Source organism: Mobula hypostoma, chromosome 8, assembly GCF_963921235.1.
Source record: "Mobula hypostoma chromosome 8, sMobHyp1.1, whole genome shotgun sequence".
Taxonomy (NCBI): domain Eukaryota; kingdom Metazoa; phylum Chordata; class Chondrichthyes; order Myliobatiformes; family Myliobatidae; genus Mobula; species Mobula hypostoma.
This window is the reverse complement of record NC_086104.1, coordinates 41,918,107-41,945,455: the sequence shown is the minus strand read 5'-3', so window position 1 is coordinate 41,945,455 and position 27,349 is coordinate 41,918,107. Positions and strand designations below refer to the sequence as shown.

General features: G+C 39.6%; 1 protein-coding gene across 1 annotated transcript in view; it reads left to right on the top strand.

Annotated features, from left to right (window-relative positions):
• Positions 1-27,349, top strand: part of kcnh1a (potassium voltage-gated channel, subfamily H (eag-related), member 1a) — a 346,721-nt gene that overhangs the window by 5,380 nt on the left and 313,992 nt on the right. The window contains exon 2 of the mRNA XM_063055717.1: positions 10,218-10,297. The gene's annotated coding sequence lies outside the window, so the exon portion shown is untranslated. The remainder of the gene's footprint in view (positions 1-10,217; positions 10,298-27,349) is intronic.

Sequence of the window (27,349 nt, the reverse complement as noted above, 5' to 3'; positions counted from 1 at the left end):
GACACCAATAATTCTGAAATAATTGTCACTATAAGGTATTATTCACACCACAGCATAAACTATTCAAGACTGATTAAGGGCAAATAAGAAATCTGGATAGATACAGTAGTCTATGGAACTAAGATAGTTAAAAGGTTCATTGGACTTATCAATTTCAGTTGAGCAGGGAGGAAAGCATTTTTATTTTATCATACATTCTGCTTTAGTGCATCTTTCTATCTTATCATCTCATGCAAAAACCCAGATCAAGGGCTTTGCTGAACCATTTAGAATATAACCCAGAAATTCAGAAAATTGTCCTGTTACATTGACACTTAACAATGGATTGGAATAGTGGCCATAATTTAAAAAATGGAAATGTCTAAAACCTTTATAGCCAGTATGTTCCTATACTTGCTGGTCCTAAAGGGAAAGTGCAGTAAGATAACTACCTAATTGAAAAGACTTCATTAAAAAGTGATCTTTCACAATGCTCTAATCTAACAATTTCAATGTCATGTTCCTTAAGTGGGACCATTCATTGACACTACAGTGCCTATGCTTTTCTTCAAGACTAGTGGGGTCCATGTTAAGGGATTCCTCTATTAATTTACCTTTAATATCTGAGCTGGTTTCTTTCAGGATGGTGTGTTATTCATCATATCTGCAAGTGGTTCTTTGCCTTCCTATGTACCTATGTTTATTTCATCTGCAAGGCTGTCGGAGTTAATATATAAGCGGACAGGAATAATCACTTTGCCAGAGGCAAGATTTAAGAGTTCCAGTGTAGTAGTTCACATATGACTAAGAGGCCATTTATTTAGTGATGTTTAAATTAGAGTCACAATTGCTCACAGATCCACTTAATCCAATATAATTTCTGAGGCAATAAGTTTTAGGGGTATATGAGCCAGATGAGACAATTTCCGTAGTAACTGCGACTTTGTCTCTGAGAAAGCATATGGTAGATAAGGCAAAAATTAACAATATTAATATAAGCACAAATATCACAACAAAAATACAGCAAAAGCAGCATTCCTTCTTGGAGTTTGAGTCTATCTTACTCTGAAAACAATAATGCCTTCTGGATATATTATCCTTGGGCAATGTACCTATGAGATCTTCCTCGAACAAAAAGGAATTTTTACGTTTCCTTTTAGACCTTAACATGTGTTTTATCTTTTCAATCCCTATGGGATCTGGTGGTTTTTCGATCCCCAGGTTCTTTTAGGAGTCCAAGAATGAGTGAAAACTTATTGCTTCATAATCATTTATTTTAAAATGAGCAGGTACAGAGGTTATGAAACTAGAGGAACAGACAGAGAACAAGAAAAAAAATGGCACCTTTGCAAGGGTTGGCAGTTTTATATTTCAGATAAGACCACATTTCTGAGATAGCAAAGAACCAATTAGAGAAACACAGCCATAGCATATGTGTCATGTTCTAACAATTAGCCAATGAAAAATGAAAAAGGTGATGAATAGTTATGTAACTGCTGTACCACTTCTCCACCAGTAGGTGGAGACAAACATCACACATATTGTGATAATATACGAGTTTGTTAAAAATGCAAATTGTGTGTCAGCAAGAACTATGATTTTAGTCTTGCATTAACTCAACTAATATTTTATTAAAACATAAAACACAAATGATTCTAACAATCCCCCCATTTGATTTTAACTCACACATTTAGAATCATTACATCTGTAGATTCAGAGGCAGAAAAAAACTTTAACTATCTACACTAAAGAGTAATCAAAAACTACTTCCATTGATTAATATCAAACCACAAGTAAAAAAGGTCGTGGCCTTCATAAATGAGAATATTGAGTAAAGGAATTAGGATGTTATATTGAAGTTGTATAAGATGTTAGAGAGTCCAAATTTGGAGTATCATGGTTACTATTCTATTATGGATTTATTGAGTATGCCTGCAAGAAAATAAGTCTCATGGTTGTATATGTACATATATGTGCTTTGATAATATATTTACATTGAACTTTGAACTTTGAAGCTTTAAAGAGTGTGGTCAGAACTTGAGGACCTGAGTTACGGGAAAAACCAGCCATCATGCTGGTTTGCTGGCTCAACATCCGACTTCTGACCATTGGTATCCCACATTCGTGTTGTTGAGATAAGTACCAGGTGCGCACCTATCATGTGGTAGCATTACAATATATGCAATTCACATATTTTTACATATAATCCACAATGAATTATTTAAATGAAAATGTTTAATAAAACAATGTATTTACAGTATTACTGAAATACTACCAAAATATTAGATACACAACACTCCTCCCTGCTTAACTATAAACTCCAACTCAATATAGAAACATAGAAACATAGAAAATAGGTGCAGGAGTAGGCCATTCGGCCCTTCGAGCCTGCACCGCCATTTATTATGATCATGGCTGATCATCCAACTCAGAACCCAGCCTTCCCTCCATACCCCCTGACCCCTGTAGCCACAAGGGCCATATCTAACTTCCTTTTAAACATAGCTAATGAACTGGCCTCAACAGTTTGCTGTGGCAGAGAATTCCACAGATTCACCACTCTCTGTGTGAAGAAGTTTTTCCTAACCTCGGTCCTAAAAGGCTTCCCCTCTATCCTCAAACTGTGACCCCTCGTTCTAGACCTCCCCAACATCGGGAACAATCTTCCCGCATCTAGCCTGTCCAATCCCTTTAGGATCTTATAAATCTTATAATTATCAAATTATAAATCATTCTATATAATACAACTAATATATAGACATCCACGGCATAGCAAATTTTAATTTGTCCCATTCAACCTTAAAGATTTAATTTTGGTGGAGCCTTTCTTACTCTTGTGGGATAATATCTATCCTAACAAGGGAGATCACTCTGCTCGGCATTTGAGACTTGTGGCTATGAAACAATTTCAGATTCCAGAACTTCCTTTGATCCTTGTGTAATGCCCTGGTTCATATTTTTACTGTTATGCTGTATGTATTTCATTTTGGCAGTTCTGTAAGAGGAGTCTGTTATGTTTTTGTGCTTGTTTGGGTTACTGCAGAAGATAAGAGATGAGGAGAAATGTGTCCCATCCAATTAGGATGGTCGGATTAAGGTGAGGTTTCTCTGGGGTGAGGGACATTAAGGCTGGTCTTGGGGCTTTTGTTCGAGAGGAGATGAGGAGAGAAGATGCTGGAGAGAACAGGTCATAGCATAGAATCTGGTGGGAGACCCGTTTGTTCGAGATGGATTGCGAGCGACATTCGGAAGGTGGTGTGTGCTTTCACGTTGACCCAGGGCCCAGCGCATGAATGGCAGAGAAGCTCAAGATGAACTCCAACTTGTGCACACTTGACTGTTTAGTTAGAATGGGCTCTTTTCTTTTTGTTATTCTTTAGTAACCCTTCAGTTAAGATTCATAAATAATTCCTTTAATCATATGCAGTGTACTGTCTGTTATTGCGTGGAATTAATTTTAACAGTGTAGAAAATTCAACAGCATCCACACAAACTGGGGTTGGGGTGGAATTGAGCGCACCTCAATCTCATGAGTTTGGCAGGGTTGGAGGTTGTCTTCCCTAGACTTACACAGCCAAGGAAACCAGGGTGTTTCACTTGCTTCTCTCCCAGTCCCTGCTTCTTTCTCTCTCATAATCCCACTCTCGATCCCTTTCTTGGTCGCACTCCCTTTCCTAATCCTTGGTTCTCTCAAAATCCCTATCATGATCTCGTTCACAGTCCTGATCCCACTCACGCTCTTGTTTCTGCACCCCTTCTTTCTCATGTTCCTTCCCTCTTCCATGCCTTTCTCTTTCTCTCTATCTTTTCTCTCCTTTTAATTGCTTGTCTTCATTAATCACCTTCCTTTTTCTTCTAGTGAGTATCTCAGAATTTGATAATTTCTTGAAAAATTAGGTCTCGTTTATTGGCTTCCATTTCTATAGCATTTATGAAATCGTCCTCTTCCTTTTCCTTTTTCTTCTTTCTTGGGAAGGTGCATCTTGATCTTGTGAAGGTACATTGAGTTCGCTGGAGTATTCTTTTATTAATCCTTCTATTGCTTGCTTTACAATTTGATCTTTCTTTATGGTCTTCCATTCATCCAGCTGCAATATCCGTGATACAATTAAGGTTAATGCAATAACCTTAATGCATGCAGAATAGATCCTGGTTCTCTATACTCACAAAAACCAAATGCTTGCAATTTTCCTGAAGCTCCTTGAACTCTCTTCCAGCTTTGAGCCGAGCCATATTTCACAAGTAACTGCTTGATTAATATATCAGAAGCTTTCTCAGATATGTTACCTATAAAAAACTGTTGTAGTTCGACCACCGCTTTTGTCACTTTCACGATTCCTCTGAGTAGCATGATCCTTCCTTGATCCAATATGCTTTCCAAACAGAGGTACAGAGGTTGGCACCAACACCAGTTTGTCCTCTGTTGGGCATGGTTTATAGTGTACAGCATGGAGACAATTGTGGCATCATCCAGTACCTTTCTTAATTCGTTTTCAGTTGAACATGGCATGCAAGTTGTGGATGGATAGCCAATCAAGTTGTAGTTGTCTCTGCCGATTACACCCCCACAATGCTGGCCCTCCCGTTTTTAGCACATACAAGCCCGATGTGGCTTGTTGGATTTTGTATTTCATTGTTACGAATGTCATTCCCACAGGAGTTATCTTTTCTCCAGTATAAGTTCTTAATTGGATATCTGCAGGCTTTAGTTGAGTACCTTTGAAATGCCATTCAAACTCATTTTGTGGAATGAATCAAACAGCTGAGCCAGTGTCCAATTCAATTTTAATTAATTTCTGGCATGTCATTTTGCTTGTCTATTTGTTAGTTTTCACATTATAAATCTCAAGGCAACTCAGTCCTGTGTCACTCTCACCACTATCAACAGCTTTCAGATTAGTGCTCTTTTCGAAACTACAACTTGACTTTTAATCTTTTACTCTTCAATGTGCATTCCATTTAGTTTTGTCTTCCTGACATACTCTTTGTATCTGTCCTACTTTGTTGCATTTTCTGAAAGTTTCACCTCTAGGCCTACGTTGGTTTGGCGTATATGAGCCCATGCTACAACAGTAACACAATCTGTCAATCCAGGCAGATTTCTGTTTAGACTTTTGCAATTTTGTTCACGCTCTCTTTCATTCCTGACTACAACTCAGTTGTGTCTCTGTCTGCTGATTTCAGCACTACAGCTATGTCATCAGTTGTGCTTCAGTTAGCAGCTGTTTTTGAATGTTTTCTTGAAAGATTCCACAAACTAAATGATCTCTCAATGCATCATTGAACTGAAAATGCTTAGCAATTTCTTCATTTTGGCCACATACATTGATGTGGACTCCCTTCCTTTTGATTCTGCTTATGAAGCCTAAAGTGTTCTGCAATCAACAATGGCTTCAGTTCCAAATGCAAAGCTCACTTCAGCCGGTTTTGTCAGAGCAGTCAAATTTCTAAGCAATCTGTATGCTTTCAAATCCAATGCTCTCAGCAAAACTGGCTCTCATTTCTCATTGGCTATTTCGTTTGCTGTGAAATACCGCTCAATTCATTCAGTATCCAAAATCCAATTGTCTGTCATGTAATCAAGTGCGTTAATCTTTCCAATGTAACCAGCCATTTCTGCTCTTTTTTCATGATTATTATCTGTTTCTTGCCTTTTATTTTAACTCAAAATCTCCTCTTCCTGAAGAAGCACGTGCTGCACCATTTTTTAATTACTGATTTATTTTTCACCGCACTTTAAAAAAAACTCGTACGTCTCGCTGTGCTTGTTTAAAACTCTGACGTCTTGCTGCATTTCAACAAGTAGGTAGCCATCTCGCATTTACCTAAACTTCCGCATCATCACTGTTATGTTTTGTAACACCAAAACCAAACACCTAATTAAAAGAAAAACATGGAGCTGGAGATAATGCATAACTAGTTTTATTTTTACTTTACATGAGGCACTTATCAAGTGGTAGCTCCATGATTTATACAATTCATGAATTTTTAGTTATAAACCATAATGAATTATTTAAATATACGAGAATGCTTAATTAAACAGTATATTTACAATAATACTCAAATATCACTGAAATAATAAATACGCAAACATAAGACCCTTCATGCCATGAACCATCAAGAATCTATCAACCTCTGCCTTAAATATACATAAAGACTTGGCCGCCACAGCTGCCTGTGTCAATGAATTCCACAGATTCACCACTTTCTGGCCAAAGAAATTCCTCCTCATCTCCATTCTAAAAGGATGGTCCTCTATTTTGAGGCTGTGTCCTCTGGTGTGAGACAATTCCATCACAGGAAGCTTCCTCTCCATGTCCACTCTAACAAGTCCTTTCATCATTTGATAGGTTTTAATTAGGTCACCCCTCACTTCTCTTGCCTCATTTTCTAGTGGTCCTATATCCACTCTCATGTCTCTTCTATTTGTAACATACTGTACTTGAAAAAGCTTTTGCTATCCACTTAGATAATATTTGCTAGCTTGCTTTCATATTTCATCTTTTCCCTTCTAACGATTTTTTTAGTTGCTGTCTGTAGGTTTTTAAAAACTTCCTAATCCTCTATCTTACAACAAATATTTGCCTTGTTCTATGCCCTTTCTTTTGCTTTTACAATAGCTTTGACTTCTCTTGTCAGCCACAGTTATACTATTTTACCATATGAGTACTTCATTTTTGGAATACACATATCCTATCCTCATTTTTCCCAGAAACACACACCATTGCTGCTCTGCTGACATCCCTGCCAGCAGCTCCTTCCAATTTACTTTGGCCAACTCCTCTCTCATACCACTGTAATTTCCCTTACTTCACTGAAATACTGCTATATTAGACTTTCCTTTCTCCTTATCAAATTTCGTTGAACACAATCATCTTGTGATCACTGGTTCCTAAGGTTTCTTTTACCTTAAGCTCCCTAATCACCTCCAGTTCATTATATAACACCCAATCCAGTATAGCTGATCCCCTAGTAGGGTCAATGACAAATTGCTCTAAAAAGCTATTTCTTAGGCATTCAACAAAATCACTCTCTTGAGATCAATTACCAACCTGATTTTCCCAATCGACCTGTATTTTAAAATCTCCCATGACTACCATAACATTGCCCTTTTGACTCGCCTTTTCTATTTCCTGTAACTTGTGGTCCACCTTCCAGCTACTGTTGGGAGGCCTGTATAACTGCCATCAACGTCCTTTTACCCTTGCAGTTTCTTAACTCAACCCACAAGGATTCCACATCTTCTAATCCTATGTCACATCTTTCTACTGATTTGATACCATTCTTTACCAGTAGAGCCACACCATCCCACCCCCTCTGACTACCTTCCTATCCTGAAATAATGTGTAACCTTGGACATTCAGCTCGCAACTACAACCATCCTTCAGCCATGATTCAGTGATGGCCACAACATCATACCTGGCAATCTGTAATATTGCAACAAGGTTATCTACCTTATTTCTTACACTACACACACTTATATACAACACCTTGAGTACCATATTTACTGTCCTTTCTGATTCTGCATCCTTAATGATTTGATACTCAGCCTGTTGGCTACAACTAAGTCCCATCACCTGCCTGCCCTTCCTGACAGTCTGACTGCACGCTATCTTTATTTTTTCACCATCTGTCCTTTCCTGAGTCCCTTCAGTCTGGTTCCCACCCCCTTGTCAAGTTAGTTTAAACCCTTCCCAACAGCTCTAACAAACCTGCCTGCGGGAATATTGGTCCCCTCGGGTTCAGGTGCAACCGTCACTTTTGAACAGGTCATACCTCCCCCAGAAGGATCCCAATGATCCAGGAACCTGAAGCCCTGCCCCCTGCACCAGCTTCTCAGCCACGCATTTATCTGCCAAATCGTCCTGTTTCTACCCTCACTGGCGCATGGCACAGGCAGCAATCCAAAAATTACTATCCTGCTTCTCAGCTTTTTACCTAGCTCTCAAAATTCTCTTTTCAGGACCTCTTTGCTTTTCCTTTCTATGTCATTGGTACCAATATGTACCATGACATCTGGCTGGTCTCCCTCCCTCTCCAAAATGCTGTGGACGCGATCTGAGACATCTCTGACCCTGGCACCTGCGAGGCAACATACCATCCGGGTATCCCGTTCACGTCCACAGAACCTCCTGTCTGTTCCCCTCACTATCAAGTCCCCTATCACTATCGCTCCCTTCTTCTCTCTCTTTCCCTTCTGCACCATGGACCTATGGTCAGCGCCTGTAACCTGGTCGCCGTGGCATTCTCCCAGCAGGTCATCCCCCATAAAAGTATCCAAAGCAGTATTTAAATAGTATAGTAAGAGAGGGGAAAAAAGATAGAAAGGAAACCTGCACAGACGCTTTACACAAAGCTGATACCTCCTCCGAGCCGAAGCCTCTTTTGAGCCAAAGCCTGTCGCTTCTACTCTCGCCGCTGGCTTACTCCCGACAATGGCTGCTCTGCTTATCCCTTCTGTACTATTATTTAGTTCATAGAGCTCTGTTGACACCGTTGATAGGTTACTTACAATGGACAAACACTTTCGAAGCTTCCTTTTTAAATAACCACAGCTGACCTGCCACAGGTGTACTCTGCACTGGCTGTTCATTTCCCCTCCTTCTCCACTTAACTACAAAGGTAAAGTGTGGAATATACTGTCCCCTGTGATTTAACATTATCATATTTAAGCAGTTCCCAGGCCTGCTTTACCTTTACACTTCAAATGAAGTGTTCTTCCATATAAATGCTGCAGATGTCCATATTGTTTGTACTGAAACTCAAAGACATTTTGGCAGTCATTGATTACCTTAAATGGTAGTTGCAAAGGTAACTCACATTCGGCTAGCTCATTGACAATTTATCGTGCGTTACCATTAACTCATCAATTTGTATCTGTTACTTTTTGCAAGGATGCTTTCTTTTTGTGTAGGTTAAGGCAGTGTCATGGTTACTGCCATTCAATTGAACCCCGAGCTGCAATCACACTTACAGTATTTGTCAAACATTCCAGTAGTTATTGGAAAAAAAATGAGTACGCATAGAACACACAAAGAATGAGGGGCAATTCAGATATGGTTAGTTAGATTTCTGATATAAAATTACAATCATCTTCCCTTATTAAAAGTGTCTGTCACCAAAATTAGTGTTTGTAAGTGTTAACTCAGTGGGAAAAATAAAGTTAGGCAACAAATGTGCTGAGAGAATAGTTTGTGATCTGAAGTATTATCTTTGTTTCTCTTTTCCACAGGTCCAGCCCCAAATGCTGATTGTTTTCGGTAGTCTGTGTTTTTATTTCCAAATTTTTAGCATCTACAGTTCTTTGATTTCCATTTATTGTGGAGCAATACGTCGATTGCTATTCCTTGTGATAGTTTCTTGCCAAAGCTAACTTCATGCTGGATCGTAAAATAGTCTTGTAGTTATTAAAACATTTTGACCCCTGGGCTGAGAAGGGAAGAATGTATCATGGTGAAGTGTGAAATATTTCAGTTAAAGATGAAAAGGAAGGAAAAGTAATCTCTTCTCAATAGCCTGTAGTCTGTGGCCTTTTCAACTTTTCACAGTTTTTGTCTGAATTAATAAAGAGATTCTTTGGACATTTTAGAAGGATATAAAGTTACTCTGGTTGTAGGAAAGCAATAAATTCTGTGCAAAAGTGTTCTGAGGAGATTTGGCTCGTTTAACCAAAGAAATGGTGAAAATAGTTGTATATCAAAATTAACAGGACTATTTCAATAAATGTTTAAGTGTATTGTAAGCACCAAAAAGATTGGAGCAATTTGGGGACCAGCTGCTCATCCTTCAATACTCAAAATCATTATTCCTATCTGTTGATAAATGACTAACTCTTTTGACAAGAATTCCTTTAATAATGGACAATATTGTTGACAAGGTCCTTTCACACACTTGTAACAAGGATTTGATATTGTGTGAAAGAAACTAAATTTATTATTAAATGAAATAGCATACCAAGCTATAAATACCTGTGATAAAACATTATAGTTTAGATCCCTTGAAGATCTATGCATGAAAAGGGAAACTCACACCTGTAAATCTGGCTCTGGTTACAGATGCGAATCAGCCGTTGGATATGAAAAATTCTTTACGCACAAAGTTGTAATGGAGCATTTTGGCTCTGAGCATTAAAGCTTTCTTTTTAATTTAGATGCCTGTCACATTTAATGTAAAACTTTTACAGGTATTTATTATTCTGCTGGATATTTTTAGAGCTTTGTTTTCTTTATCACACACAGGATGAGAAACATACATGAGGGCTGCAAATAAACTGCCAGCCGTAGTGTTCTTGCAGGTTTTCAGTAAGTACAGATTAAGGGTAAGTCAATGGCTGTAAAACACTTTGGCTAAAAAACAATGGTTGTTAACCTGCATAATGGAAAGTACTTATAAACTTGCTAGTCTTTATTCCTTCTTTTCATTATCAAGCAAAAAATTGTTTATCTCTTTCCTTTCAAAATACATGTAAATATTGCAAAAATTTATTATGGACAGGAGGTTTGTTGTATGCTCTTGAATATACAGGCTTCAGAGCTGTGCACTTTCAGAGTGCTACATACAAGAAGCACAAGTGATTCCCAAAGAATCACCTGAAGTCTCTGTATCGTGCTTTGAATACAATTCAGAATCTAAGTCTTGTAATTGACCTTTAACTGGCAATAGATTTTTCTTTCACTTATTACCGTTTCTCTGCTATCATCTTTTTCAGTTGCACTGTTTTCTCAATTACAGATGTCATATGATTTTCTCAAGATAGGCAAATAAAAGTTTATGGATAAGGATAAAAATTATTTTGTGGGTACTTAAGTTATGTGGCACTTTTCTACACATTTATGTTGGATATATTGGTATTCCACCATGAAGTGCACAAGAAATGGTTTGCAGTGAAATCTCCATATTTACAGGCTGTTACTGGGCAGAGATAAAATACAATCTAAGCAAGAACACTTGGTTGACAGCAAAAAGCCAAGTTTTCTCTTTCATTGCCCTTAGAGAGGTACCCTAAAACAAAATGCACAATATTATCAATCCAGATATTCCTCTGTAGTTCTGATCAACTATCCCTTTTAAAGATCAATATAACTTTAGCTTGGCACATGAATAGGACAAATATTTGTGTAAATTGGGAAGGAAAACGACAAACAAAATTAGTTTGGCAGGCATCCTCAGGCAAGGGACCATCTGCTACCTGCTGTGCTTTCCACAATGAATTCAGATTCTCTACTGTACATCAGGATCTCTTCCAAAACAAGCAATGAGCAAGGATCAACTTGTACATGCGGACAATACAGAGTGAATATATTTAAATTATTCAAGTTATTTGATCTTAACAGATCAAATAAGGAAAGTCTCATCTTATAACCATCGCAAGAAATTGGGTGTTTCACGTGATCAAGGGAATCATTCTTTAGATGTTTACAGAACTATTGGAATAATTAATCTATAACCATATATTGTTATTTTTTGATAGATGCATTCACTCCCTCAAAGATGCCATATGTTTGGCGTTGAAGTAGCACAAATGTAGTATTGGTGAATGTAGCTAATGGACTCTTAAAATAGACTGAATTCAATGTTTAAAGCAAATTTATACTCTAATTCCTCTATTATAACATAGTTTGATCATGAAAATAAGTGAATTCAAAACTTGAATATTGATATTAATTTGCTACTATCTGATTTGCTGTTATCTTGGTCTTACTTTGCTGTCTTGTTTGGCTTGTCTTGCCTACCTTAAATGTCCCTATATTTTTCATAGTAAATCATACAACTTATTGTTTCATGCCAGCTAGAATGTTACATGGCTTGATCCATTAAAACTTGTTTTTCATCCAGTCAATAAATAAATATTGCCTCAGAAACCTACTTGGAAAAAAAAATTCAAAGATTAGGAAAGCAGACACAAAAAGTCTAAAATCGAAGCTCCTCTTATCTCTCAGGAATAAATAAACCCCTTTTCATTGCTATATATATCTAAAGAAAACAGATACAGTCTAAACTTTAAACCACAAGAGACCCTAATGCAGACAACATAGTCTTTTTGCCTGCTAGCACATCAGGTTTATAAGTTAGGTAAAGCCAAATTAGAATAACAAAGACAGCTTTATTTCCCCATGGGCTTATTGAAGGAAACAGACTAAACAAACTCCTAAAGATCTGATATTCATTTCCAAATGGTTACTGAAGAAAGCGACAAGTGCTAATCAATAGATGGTAAACATTTATAAACTAGACTCGAGGGATCTGAAACCGCCTATACACCACGAGCTGGTATGTAAAATAGTCTTAGCATTCATGCTGTGATTAACAGGCATGAAACAGTGCACTTGAACGCCACCCCCATCATCACACAGTTTTCAACTAGACTAGTTTGAAGAAGCCTCTGCTTAACTTCTACCTGTATGTCACCTGCACCACCATGGGATCCAACATATTCAACCACAGTTGCACCACCAATAAGTGTACCTACTGAGCCATCCCATGCATTCACCCCGGGAAATCTGACCATCTAGCTGTGCCCTCTGCTTTCTGTATACAGGCAGCGACTGAAGAGTGGGGCATCAGTACAGAGGACCATGATGTCGAGGGAGTCAGAGGAGCAAATACAGGATTTCTTTGAATCAGTGGACTGGACAATATGCAGGGACTCATCAACAGATCTGTACAAATGTGCCACAGTCATCGCCAGCTTCATGATACAAGGTTAGGTGGAGGGGTAGGTAGTGCTGAGGAAGCAATGCGATTGCAGCAGGACTTAGACAAAGCGGAAGAATGGGCAAAAAAGTGGCAGATGGAATACAGGGTTGGGAAATGTATGATAATGCATTTTGGTAAAAGGAACAATAGTGCAGACTATTATCTAAGTGGGGAGAAGGTTCAAACATCAGAGGTGCAGAGGAGTTTAGGAGTCCTCGTACAAGACTCCCAGAAAGTTAATTTACAGTTATGTCTGTGGTAAAGAAGGCAAATGCAATGTTGGCATTTATTTCAAGGGGAATAGAATATAAAAGCAAGGAGGTAATGCTGAGCCTTTATAAGACACTAGTCAGACCACACTTGGAGTATTGTCAACAGATTTGGGCCCTGTATCTCAGAAAAGATGTGTTGTCCTTGGAGAGACTCCAGAGGATGTTCATGAGGATGATTCCAGGATTGAAGGGGTTAACATGTGAGGAGCATTTAGCAGCTTTAGGCCTGTACTCACTGGAATTTAAAAGTGTGTGTGGGGATCTCATTGAAACCTACCGAATGTTGAAAGGACTAGATAGGGTGGATGTGGAGAGGATGTTTCCTAAAGTGGGAATATCCAGAACTAGAGCGCACAGCCTCAAAATTGAGGGACGACCTTTTAGACCTTTTATTAGCCAGAGAGTAGTGAATCTGTGGGATGCTCTGCCACAGACTGTGATGGAGACCATCAGTGAATATATTTAAGGTGGAAGTTGATCGCTTTCTGATCGTTCAGGACATCAAAGGATATGGTGAGAAGGCAGGTAATGGGGTTGAGTGGGATCTGGGATCAGCAATGATGCAATGGCAGAGGAGACTTGATGGGCTGAATGGCCTAATTCTGCTCCCATGTCTTATGGTCTTCATCAAGTTTTTCCTGTGTGGATGAGAGTGTGTCAGTGAAAATGAATTGGGTCTTCCTAATCTCGAAGCTCTGGATGAACCTAAGGGCTAGATCAAAACTCATGGTCCAGAGATGGAAGGCTATTGTGAGAGTGAAGAGGCATTTCTAGATGAAGCTGGAGGCACCGATCATTACCTGAAAGCTGTGGCAGAGCTTCTGCACCATCACCTCTTACAAGGCAAGATGATTCACTCCCTGATGAGTTCAAAGTTTTTCTTGCGTGTCTTGAGTGTGAGAATAATGTCACACCTAGGTGAATGAGTCCCCATAGCACCCAACAACACTGTGCTCTCAATCTTGGAAGCTGACATCAGAACATCCTTCAGTAGGGTAAAGCCTCACTAGTCTAAGTACCTGGTCAAGTACTGAAAATCTGCACTGACCAATTGGCTGGAGTGTTCAGGAACACTGGAATTGGAATTGATTTACTATTGTCACATGTACCGAATCGAGTAAAATGCTTCTCTTGTCTCAAGTTTATGCAAATCAGATTATTACACAGAACAAGGTAACAAGGTTAAAAAATATAGCAATGAAGAACGAAGTATAACAGTTACAGAGAAAGTGCAGTGCTAGTAAACAATAAGGTGCAAGGCCATAATGAGGTAAATTATGAGGTCAAGAGTCCAACTTATTGTACAAGGGAAATATTTATTAGTCTTATAACAGGAGGATAGGAATTGTCCTTGATCCCAGTGGTACATATTTTCAGGCTTTTGTATGTTCCACCCGATGGAAGATGGGAGAAGAGTGAATGTCCATGGTAGATGGGTTTTCCGATTATGCTGGGAGCTTTACTCAACCTCTCACTTCTGTGCTCAAAGGTTTTTACCTGCTTCAAGATTACGTCAATTGTAACGGTTCCCAAGAAGAGCAGGGTGACCTGCCTCAATGAATACTTTCTGGTATCACTTACATCTATGGTAATGAAGTGCTTTGAGAAGTTATTTATGGTTTGAGTCTACTCTTGCCTCAACAAAGACTTGGATCCCCTTCAATTCATCTAACTACAGTCTACAGATGCTATACTGTTTGGTATCCACTCTTTTGCCAATCTGGACAGCCAGAACACATATGTCAGGATGTTGTTCATTGACTACACCTCAGCGTTCAACACCATTATATCCTCAACATTGTCAAGCTCCAAGATTCGGGCCTTTGTACCTCTCTCTGCATTTGGATCCTTGACTTCCTCACTAGGAGACCATAACGTAAAGGATGGAAACTTCATCTCCTCCTCACTGACCACCAACACAGGAACAGCTCAGGCTATGGACATAGCCCCTGCTCTTCTTTCTATACCTCCAAATACGTGGCTAAGCATAGGAACATCATCGATAAATTTATTGATGACACTAGTTTTGTTGGCAGAATCATAGGTGCTGATGAAGAGGTGGAGATCATAAGACCATATGACATAGGAGCAGAATTGGGCCATCTGGCCCATTGAGCCTGCTTCGCTTCACTGCTAGAGAAGTGATGTAGGTCAGATAGTTGAGTGGTGCCATAACAATAACCTTGCAGTCAAAGTTATCAAGGAGCTGATCATGGACTTTAGCAAGGGGAAGTCAGGCAAGCTAGCTCCAGTCCTTATTGAAGTGTCTGCGGTGGGAAAGAGTGAGTAACTTCAAGCTCTTGGGTGTCAACATCTCAGAAGTTTTCTTCATGGGTCCAACACATAGATACAAACAAAAGAAAGTGTGCCAGTGTCTCTATCTTAGAAGTTTAAGAAGATTCGATATGTTATGGAAGACTCTGACAAACTTCTACAAATGTACAGTGTAAAATCATTCTGGCTGGTTGGACCATCACCTGGGAGTGCGAGAGGCTTCAGGGAATGTTGAACTCAGCCAGTTCCATCGGGAGTACAGATCTCCCTAACACTGAGGACATCTTCTAGAGCCAATGTGTCAGGAAGGCAAAATTATTAGGACCCCAACCATCCATACTGTACCATAGGACCATTAGACCTAGCAGCAGAATTAGGCCACTTGGCAAATCAAGTCTGCTCTGCCATTCCATCGTGGCCGATTTACTATTCCTTTCAACTCCAATCTTTTGCTTTCTTTCTGTAATCTTTCACATCCCTACTAATGAACAACCTATCAACCTCCACTTTAAACATACCCAAATGACAGGCTTCCACATCTGCACATGGCAATGAATTCCATAGATTCACCACCCTCTGGCTTACAAAATTCCTTCTCATCCCTGTTCTAAAGGGACGTCCTTGTATTCTGAAGCTGTTCCCTCTGGTCCTAGACTCCTCCACTATAGGAAACATCGTCTCCATGTTCTCTCTGCCTTTCAATATTTGATACATTTCAATTAAATCCCCCCACCACTTATTTTTTAAAACTGCAGTGAGTACAGGCCCAAAGTCATCAAATGCTCTTCATATGTTTACTCTTTCATTTCCAGGATCTTTCTCATAAACCTCCTCTGAACATCCTTTCCTACATAAGGGGTCCAAAATGGCTCACAATATTCCAAGTGGTCGAACAAATGCCTTATAAAGCCTCAGCATTATATCCTTGATTTTATATTCCAGTCCTCTCGAAACAAATGCTAACATTACACCTGTCTTCTTTAACACTGATTCAACCTTAAAGTTAAACTGATCTTGGACCCCCATGTCCTCTTGCAACTCTGATTTCTGAAATTTCTCCTCGTTTAGAAGATAGTCTACACCTTTACTCATTCTACCAAAGTGCATGACCGTACACTTCCCTACACTGTACTCCATCTGCCACTTCTTTGCTCATTTTCCTTATATGTCCAAGTCCTTCTGCAGACTTCCTGCTTCCTCAATATTACCAGCCCTTCCACCTATCTTTATATCATCTGTAAACTTCTGTCATCCAAATGATTGACATATAATGTGAAAAAAGGTGGTTCCAGCTCTGAACCCTGCAGAACACCACTATTTGCTGGCAACTCACCAGAAAAGCCCCTCTTTATTCCCACTCTTCTCCTTGCGACAGTCAGCCAATCCTCTATCCAAGCAGTCTTCTTCTTGCTGCCATCAGGCAGGATGCATGGGAGCCCAAAGACCAGTGCTTCACAGTTCAACACAGCTTCTTCCCCATTGCAATCAGGCTCTTGAACTGACCTGACCTTTCTACCCCACACGGTATTTCTCCCAACATGCACTAATACTGTAATGTTATTACTGTTTGTTTTGCTGTGCATGTTATGCATAATTTTTGTTAATTTAAATGTATTTTAATTTGTAATGTTCTGTGCAGCTGCTGCAAAAGCCAAATTTTTATGGCATTTATACCCTGGGTTATGACAATAAACTTGAACTTGAATTTGTTTTCCATCTGTTTTTTCCCTCTGATCTGGCCAAGATGACTGATGCCATATGAAACCATCATGACACCTGGCAGGATACTGAAATGTTATCTGCCGTTTCAATGCCATATTTAAGTTTGCTGACAACACCACTGTTGGCTGAATTAAAAGTGGTGATGAATCAGCATATTGGAGGGAGATTGAAAATCTGGCTAAATGGAGTTTCTCACTCAATGTCAGCAAAACCAAAGAGCTGATTATTGACTCGAGGAGGAGGAAACCAAAGGTCCATGAGCCAGTCCTCATCAGAGGTGGAGAAGGTCAGCAACTCTAAATTCCTCAGTGTTACCATTTGAGAGGGTCTGTACTGGATCCACCATTACAAACAAATTACAGTAGCACTTCTACTTTCTTAGAAGTTTATGAAGATTGAGCATGTCATCTAAAACTTTGACAAACTTCTATAGATGCACAGTGGGGAGTATACTGACTGGTTTCATCATGGTCTAATATGGTAAAACCAATACCATTGAGAGAAAAAGGCTACAAAAGTAGTGGATATGCCTCAGCTCATCACAGATAAAGCCCTCCCCACCACGAGCACATCCAAGAGGAGCACTGTCACGGGAAAGCAGCACCAGCACCATCCAGGCTGTGCTCTCTTCTTGCTGCTGCCATCAGGAAGGAGGCACAGGAGCAATGTTTTTGCAATCAAGAGAAAACCGTCTCAATTCTACTGTTATGATGGAAGGAAAATAATTGATACAGCAGCTGATGGTTGGTCCAGGGACCACTTTGATTGTTTCCAATTTCCTGTTCTTAGTTGGCTCACCTCTGTGCATAATCACTTCATATCTCCATCTCCATACCAGGATAGTTTGAGAGCCTTCCTGCAACAAAGCCCCAACCAGTTACAGCTTCATTTGTTTGGGTATATTTTCTCTGTGAAATCCACTTGCTTTCTCCATATTGAAGGTGTGACTATAGGAATTCACATGGGCCCCATCTACCCCCATCTTTTTTGTAGATTGTCTGAAACAGACTGTTTCAGTCTTTCTCGGGTCCCTTTCCTCAACTCTTCTTTTTTGGAATTAGTGATAATTGTATTCCTGCATTCAATCACAACTCAAAAAAAAACATTATTTTTGCTGCCAGATCCACTTTACTTTCACCTTCACACAGCCCATCTCTGATTTTTTCCTTTCATCATCTCAGAGTTTAGGTGAGCAGCACAGACTTCCACAACTTCCTTGGCTATCGTTCTGCCCACCCTGTGTCTTTTGGAACTCCAATCTATTCTTCTAGTTCCACTATCTCCAACCCGTCTTTGCACACAAGTGCCTTTGAGATGTTTTTCATTTTCCTAAACCTCGACATCCCATCTACTGTTGTCAGCAGAGCATTTTGCTGCACGTTATCTACTTCCTTCATCTGTTTTTCATCCCATCTTCTTCTTGAGAGAAAAAGAGAAGGTTCCCCTGCTCTTCACTTTTCACCCCACCAGTCTTCACCTCAGCAGATCTTCTTTGCAATTTCTGTCACCTTCATTGAGATTCCATCCATATTCTCCTCCTTCTCCCTTTTCAATATCATGAATGATCATTTCCCCTTAATTTCCTCTACAAACGCAGGAGATGCACCAGCAGTCCTTCTCTCACCAGAAACCCAAACAATTCACCCTTTCAAACAATGATGCACTTCTCTCAATCTACTGTTCACAATATGCTCTCCTTCACACTGGAGAAACAAAACGCAGATTGGATGGCTCCTTTATGAAGCACCAGTGTTCAAGGTTTATATACATGAGAAACAAAATGGTAACTAGGGAGAGGATAGGGCCGCTCAAGGACAAAGGAGGGAATTGATCCATTGCACCAGAGGAAATGGATCAATTAACAAATGAATACATAACTTCAGTATTCATCAAGAAGAAGTATATGGAGGATAATGTGATCAGTGATGGGTAATGTTGATATTCTATGACATGTTGGTAGCAAGAAGGAGGAGGTGTTGGCATTCTTGAAGACTATTAAGGTGGATGAGCCTTATGTTAGCTATCTCAGGAAATTGAGAGAGGCAAGAGAGGAAATTGTTTGGGTCTTGACAGAGATCTTTGTATCCTCTTTAGTCACAGGTAAGATCTCAGAGAACTGGAGAAGAGCTAATGTTATACCCTTATTTAAGAAGGACAAGAAAGACAAGCCAGGAGATTATAGTTCAGTGAGCCTTGCATCTGTGGTAGGGAAATTATTGAAGGAGGTTCTTAGAATATTATCTACTCACATCAGTAAAAGTGCTCACATCCACTTATTAAGGATAATCAGTATGGTGGGAGAGGTCTTACAAACTTAATTCAGATTTTTGAGGAGGTGGTAAAGATAATTGTTGAGGCAGGGCAGAAGATGTTAATTACACAGACTCCAGTAAAGCATTAAGGCACATGACATCCATGGAAACTTGATAGATTGAATTCAAAACTGGATTGGCCTTAGAATATTGAGAGTAGTGATGGAGAGGTGTTATTCCGACTGGTGGTCCACAACAGTGATTTTCCACAAAGGTCATGCTGGGATCTCTATACAAATGATTTTGATGAAAATGCAAGCGGGTTGTTTAGTAAGTTTGGAGACAACACAAAAACTGGTAGAGTTATAGATAGTGAGGAAAATTGTCAACATCCCATACTTGGTCAAGTCCTAGGGATTTATTCATCTTTACACACTTTAAGACTGCCAGCACCTCCTCTTCTGTAATGTGGATTTTTTTGCAAGGTAACATTGTTCTCTTCACGAATACCCTAATTTCCATGACCTCCTTCAATGTGAGAAATACTCATCTATGACTTCACACTTCTCCTGCAGCTGCACATATAGATGACTGTATTAATCTTTAATGGGATATATTCCTTCCTTAGCTACCCTCTTGGTCTTCATATATTTATTGAACCTTTTAAAATTTCCTTTATATATCTGTCAACTTACCTCATGTCCTCTTTTTGCCCTCCTGATTTGCTTCTTAAGCATGTCCTAGAAGTTTTATGCTCCTCAACAGATTCATTTGATCACAGCTGCCCCTACCTGACATATGTCTCCTTGTCTTTCATGATCAGAGCCTCAATATCCTTCATCAACCAGGCTCCTCCCATCTTGGCCACATTTGCCGTACATTCTAACAGGAACATGCTGGGCCTAAATTCCTCCCGTCTCACTTTTAAAAGCTTCCTACTTGCTGTATGTCCTTTGATTTGGTTACAGCCTCTTCCAATCAACTTTTACAAGTTTCTATCTTATGACATCAAAATTAGCCATGCCCTAATTTAACTTCAAGTTCAGTTTATTGTCATTCAATCATACACATGTATGCTGCTAAACAAAACAGTACTCTTCTGGACCAAGGTACACAACAGAGTACACATAACTCTCACAATTCACATGAAGTAATATTACCACGAATAAATTAACAAATAATAAGGTGCATTTATGATACAGGTTTAAAAAGTAAACAGTGAAACATAATACACACAAAATGCTGGAGGAACTCAGCAGGCCAGGCAGCATCTATGGAAAAGAGTAAATAGTTGATGTTTTACAGGTCCTGACGAAGGGTCTCGGCCCAAAATATCAACTGTTTTCATAGATGCTGCCTGGCCTGCTGAGTATGTTGCTTTGGATTTCCAGCATCTGCAGAATTTCTCGTGTTTGTAACAGTGTACTGTTACTGACGCTTCATACGTGATGAGACCAGGGTGGTGGCAGGGAGATCAGTAGTTTTATGGCCTGAGAGAAAAAGCTGTTTCCTATCCTAACAGTTCTTGTCCTAATGCTACGGTACCTCGTGCTGATGGAAGGGAGTCAAAGAGATTGTTGGATCATTGACTATGCTTAGGGCCTTGCATACACAGTGCTCCTGATAAACATCTCTGATAGGTGGAACAGGGACCCCAGTGATCTTCTCTGCAGAACCCACAATCCCTGGGAGGAACCTGTGGTTAGATACTTTGCAATTCCCGTACCAAAGTTCAAAGTATATTTATTATCTATGTATACAGTATAGAACCCTGAGATTTGTTTTCTTGCAGGCAGGCATAAAACAAAGAAACACCATACAACCCATTCAGCAAAAAACCCCACACAACAAGACCATCAAATGTGTGGAAAAAAAACCAAATCATGCAAACAACAAAAAGCAGACAAATAACACACAGAACGTTAAATGTCAAAGCACAGAATCCCCAAAAGTGAGTCTACAGCAACGAGCCGCCAAGGTGAGTGATGTAGCAGGTCAGGACACTCTCGATAGTGCTCCTGTAATCATTGGACCGAATGAGAGAGATTGAGTCTCACTTTCCCCAATCTCCTCAGGAAGCGCTTTCTTGACCAAAGAAGTGGCGTTGAGGGACCGGGAGAGAACATCTGTTGTGTATACTCCTAGAAACTTGGTGCTCCTAACTCTCCATGGAAGAGCCGTGTATGTATGTGCAGTGAGGTGTGGTCAGCCTGATCCTTCCTAAAGTCCACAATCGTCTGTTTGGTTTTGTCCACATTGAGACTCAAGCTGTGGTGCTTGCACCATTTTACCAGCTACTGTACCTCCTCCCTGCATGCCACCTTGTCGTCATTGTTAATGAGGCCAGCCACTGTTGAGTCATCAGCAAACCTGATGATTCTGTTTGAACTGGCATTTGCCGTGCAGTCAAGCGTCAGCAGCGGGCTGAGCACGTATCCCTGGAGAGCACCGGTGCTCAGCGTGATGGAGCTAGAGATGTTTCTGCCAACGTGGACTGACCGTGAGATTTCTGACAAGAGGTCCAGGATCTAATTATAGAAAGAAAAGTTGAGACCCATCAGCAGCAGTTTACCCACCAGCTTCATATTAAACGCTGAGCTGAAACTGATAAAAAACATCCTGGCGTATAAGGCACCATTTTCCAGTGGTCAGGACGGAGTGCAGTGTAGAGGCTGTGGTATCATTAGTGGACTGATTTGAGTGATAAACGGAAAAAAAATGTGTCCAGTAAGGTGGGATTTAATGTGATCCATACTGGTGGCATCCGTTAGTCTCGCGAGACCATGGATCTGTGCCTGGATTCTCTAGGGTGCAGGCCTGGGCAAGGTTGTATGGAAGACCGGCAGTTGCCCATGCAGCAAGTCTCCCCTCTCCATGACACCGGTGTTGTCCAAGGGAAGGGCAAGGGCCGATACAGCTTGGCACCAGTGTCGTCGCAGGAGTTGCCAGAACAAGGTTGAAGGAAACGTTGGACTGCCTTAGGGACTCCATCTCCAGATTTGTCTTCAGGGTTTACTCCCGAAGCCTTTCCCATGAGTGGGTATGGCCGCAAGGCAGCAGAGGTTTGAAATCAGAGTTTTCCCTCTCTTGGATGGACTGCCTTCACAGGATGACGAGTTCCATCTACCCGAAGCACTGGTTTTAAGGCACCAGGACCCGCCTTCGCCCCTTCTCCTGTCAGTAGAAACAGTTCCGCCGGGCTTAGAGGCTAAGCGACATGAGAAGGCCAGGAGTTGGACTTGGTTGTCAGTGGCTATTTGAGTCGCATGCCATGATCCATATCTAGATGCCAGAAGGGTCATCAAATGTTTATAGATCAGTTGCTGCTTAATTTTACTTTGCTGTTGATATAATTCTATAAGTAAGTGGCTGTCATAATCTTCCAAATATCTAAAGAATCAAGTCTTGCAAACTTTGTACACTAATTCAGAAAAATGGTATACGCTAATACACAATCCTGATGAATGGTCTCTGCGCAAAATATCGACTGTACTCTTTTCCATAGATGCTACCTGACCTGCTGAGTTCCTCCAGCATTTTGTGTGTGTACGTGTTACTTGGATTTTCAGCATCTACAGATATTCTCTTGTTTGTGATACACTAATTCAGACCAGTTATTTTAACTTATATGACAGGAAAGCTCTACAAACACCAATCAAGGACATGATTAGCAGTTACTTGGACAAGCGAGAGCCTTGACCCAAAATGTCGACTAGTTACTCATTTCCATACCTGACCAGCTGAGCTCTTCCAGCGTTGTGTGTGTCTTATTCTGCAAATATGTCCGAGATGGGTAACACTCTCATGCTGATCAAGCTCAAATCAGGGACGGGGCACAATGCAAACAGGATGATATGCCACTGTGGTACTGAGGTTACTGAGGTATCATTGGAGCTGTTATCTTGGAATGAGGTGGAAAACCAAGGCTCTGTCTGCCTTTACAGGTGGTCAATACCTGTAAAGGTATTCATGACTTCATTTAATAGAGAAGTAAGGAAGATATTCTTGTCCTGACTAATGTTAACTTTAAAACAACATCCCTGGAGAAAATAATAGATTATCTAATTGTTATCTTAATGATGATGATAGGAACTTGGAAAGTGCCTTCTGTATTTCTTATAGTAGCTTCTCTACAAAAGGTACTTTTTTGGCTGTGAGACTCTTTGGGACATTCTGAGATGATAAAAAGCATGATCAAAAGCAGTGTGTTTTCAATCGTTCCAAGCAGTATTTTATAATAATATTTTTCTATATTAAGGAGAGAGAAAGTTTCTTATCTCCTATAATCAATGGGACCTATCATTTATCCTTTGGATATGAGGAAGGAATGATCATCAGTTGGTCTTTATCACCACCTGGTGGTTACTTAGAGACACTGTAGGCAGATGGCAAAGGGGGTTTGCTGCTTCTGTCAATATTACATTTGGTACAGAGAGAAGCAACTGGACTAGATAGATCTGATAAGTGCTGCAAAGTGAAGGGATAGGTGGCTTTTATAGTGGGAGGAATAATGGATGGGGGTTATAGATTTTATTTTAATGAATTTTCACAAATGCTCATACCTAAAAATTTTTTTTGCTCATCGAATAGGAGCTGTACAGGTTGATAGAGTAGTAAAGGAGGCATATGGCGTGCTTGCTTTATGAGGTGAAGAATTGAATTTGTGTTGGGAAATTATGCTTGCGGCTTTATAAAACTCTAGTTTGGCTGAATCTGGAGTATTCCATTCAGTTCTTGGTCACCCCATTAAACGAAGGATGTTGAGGCTTTGTAGTGTGCAGAAGAGGATTACCAGGATGCTGCCTAGATTAAGAAGCATGCACTATGAGTGGAAGTTTGACTTATAGTCTTCTCCATCCTTTTCTTTGGAGGGATGGAGGCTGGTAAAGGCTTATAAGATTAAGAGAGTCATAGATAGAGAAGACAGACAGTATATTTTCCTCAGCGTTGAAATATCTAATACCACAGGACATATGTTTAAACTGAGATGGATTAAGTTCAAAGGAAATGTGCAGATAAGTGTTTTACACAGAGAGTACTGGGTGCCTGGAATGTGCTGCTTGGGTTTGTGGTAGAGAAAATACAATAGAAGTGTGCAAAGAAAGGAAGAATATGGACATTATGTAGGCAGAAGGGATTAGTTTATTTGGGTTACTATTGTAGTTTGTTAAGCACAGCCGTATGGGCTGAAGAGCCTGTTTCTGTTTTGTACTGTTCTGTGTTCTATGACACTCATCTCAATACTTTCTGAACTTTAAATTACTTGTAACTAATAATGTTTGCTGTACATTTCCAAACAAATTTGAGCATCGTGTATTTATATAGAACTAATGTAATGAAATATCTCAAGTGGCTTAATAGAGTATTACTGTATCAGAATATGAACTATCTGGAAAAGTGACCAATCTTTGTCAAAGAAGTGCAATTTAAGGACAACTTTACAGTGTGTGTGTGTGTGTGTGTGTGTGTGTGTGTGTGAGAGAGAGAGAGAGAGAGAGAGAAGATAGAGGGAAAGGAATTTAAATAGATAGATAGATATACTTTATTAATCCCGAGGGAAATTGGGTTTTGTCACAGCTGCACCAACCAAGAATAGAGCATAAATATAGCAATACAAAAACCACAAACAATCAAACAACAATATGCAAACTATGCCAGATGGAAATAAGTCCAGGACCATCCTACTGGCTCAGGGTGTCTGACCCTCCACGGGAGGAGCTGCAAAGTTCGATGGCCACAGGCAAGAACAACCTCCCATGACACCCAGTGTTGTATCTCGATGGAATATGGCTGGAGTCCAACAGCAAAAAGTTCAATATCCGGTCTACAAACACGTTCCTCGATCGTAATATGACCAGGATTGCACCATCCGTTATTAACCAGAACAGCAAGCCCCTAGCTCCTTTACGCTTACCGCTCTCAGTGCACGTCCGGTCAGCCCGAACGGTCTGGAAGCCCTCCATGGAAAAGTTTTGATGGAAAAGAAGGGATTTCCAGAATATAAGGCCTGACCTAATATCATAACCACTAAAGGTGGAACAATTAAAATCAGAATTTAACACAGTTAAATTTTAACAATTAAAATCAGCAATTCAAAACAGAATGCCAGAATTATAAATGTACTAAGAACTTTATTAGCATATTTTAATGTTCACAGTACTGTATAGAGTTCACAAAAGATTGTTAATTTAAACTGTTCCCTCTGTTTCTCTTTATAAATGTTGACAACTTGATATTACCTTTAGTTTATAATGCTGGAATTAAATAAAATTTGAAACCATTAGAACCATTTCTTCTTTGATTTGAAAATGTTTCAAATTTAATGAAAGTAAGCCAAGATTTAATCCATCGATTCCAAATTTAGAATATATATCTTTAAGATAATTTTATGAAAGTAGATACTGTCAAGGAGGGTTTCTAGAAGACAGGTTTTTATTGAATTTCATTCATTCAGAAAATGTGAAGATGTTACTAAATGGAAATTCACTTTTTCACTTTATAGATTATTTGGAAGAAAAGTTCTTATTAAATTGCCTCACAAATGATTACTAATCTAAGACCTACAGTATATTAGATAAGGCAGGGTATTTTGAGGTCCTCAAGATAAGGCAGATACTCTCTGCAAAAGGTGGAAGGAGCATGGTTTTACTTGAAGCTGAGGCTGCGTCCACACTAGACTGGATAAATCTGTAACCGAAACTTTTTCTCTTCGTTTTGACCCTCCGTCCACACTGAAACGGCATTTTCATCCCCCCAAAATGGAGCTTTTCTAAAACACTCTCCAGAGTGTTAAAATTTGAAAATGCCAGTTGGCTGTTGTAGTGTGTAACCGGCTAATTTTAAAAACGCTGTCATGACGTGCCAGAACAAATGGTGGCGACAGCACGGCATTTCATTGTTTTCTTGAATGCAACCTCCAACACCACAACAACAATATCTGGCAATAGATGTGTAACATTGTATGGAAATACAATATAACACTGATGCAGACATGTTTTATACATTTAACAAGGTGCTTTATTAATGTATTGCTTGTGCAAATATTCAATAAATACAATTGTCACTTTTGCCCAGTAACTCGTTTTATTGCACGTATTAAATACAGCAAAATAATACACAAAGACATGGCAAAAGTAAAGGCAAACAAATGAGGTAACAGCAAATTTCACTCTTGCCCAGTAACAAGCCATATTGCATTTAGTTGTAGCTGTCGTCCCTTTCATCGGTGAAGAGACTATGGCTGTAGGAAATGTTTCTGGACAAATGCGCACCAAGTCTTTCGTTTGGCAATTTCCTTTTAAGTTTTTCTACTCTGTAACTGGACAAACACGCACCAAGAATACTGTTTCCTCTTTGCTTGTTTTCTGTGTGTCCTGCACATGCCCAAAAGGAGGAGATTCACCCAAATATCCATTCTAATGTGGATGGAGGTATTTTCAAAAATGCCTGGTGTGGACGTCTATCGTTTTTACGTGAAACCGGTGTTTTCAAAATTATCTGGTCTAGTGTGGACGTAGCCTGAGGCTACATCCACACCACGCCGGATAATTTTGAAAACGAAGCTTTTTCTCTTCGTTTTGACTCTCTGTCCACACTAAAATAGCGTTTTTATCCCCCTGAAAACGGAGATTTTCAGAAACGGTCTCCAGAGTGAATAAATCTGAAAATGCCTAATATCCGTTGCAGTGTGTACGGGGTAACTGCAGCTTTTTAAAACCGCTGTCATGACGTGCCGGAACAGATGGCGACAGCCCGACATTTCATTGTTTTCTTCTTATTATTATTATTACTACTTTATTGTCGCCAAACAATTGATACTAGAGCGTACAATCATCACAGTGATATTTGATTCTGCGCTTCTCAGAACCTAACAATTCCAGAACAGACGGCAATGAGACTGAAGCCAGAAGAGTTAGAAATGTACTCACTAAATACTTTGACCCATAGCTTACTGAATAAATAAGTATTCTCACTTTGCCCTGTTTTCTGTCCTTGCTTGTATGAAGGTGGTTTACCTATTTATGCAAGTACTTCTCTGACAATAGATGTGTAACAGCCTAATGTAACATTGTATGGAAATACAAGATAACACTGATGCAGACATGTTTTATACATTTAACAAGGTGCTTTATTAATGCAACAGAGTTAGTCAGT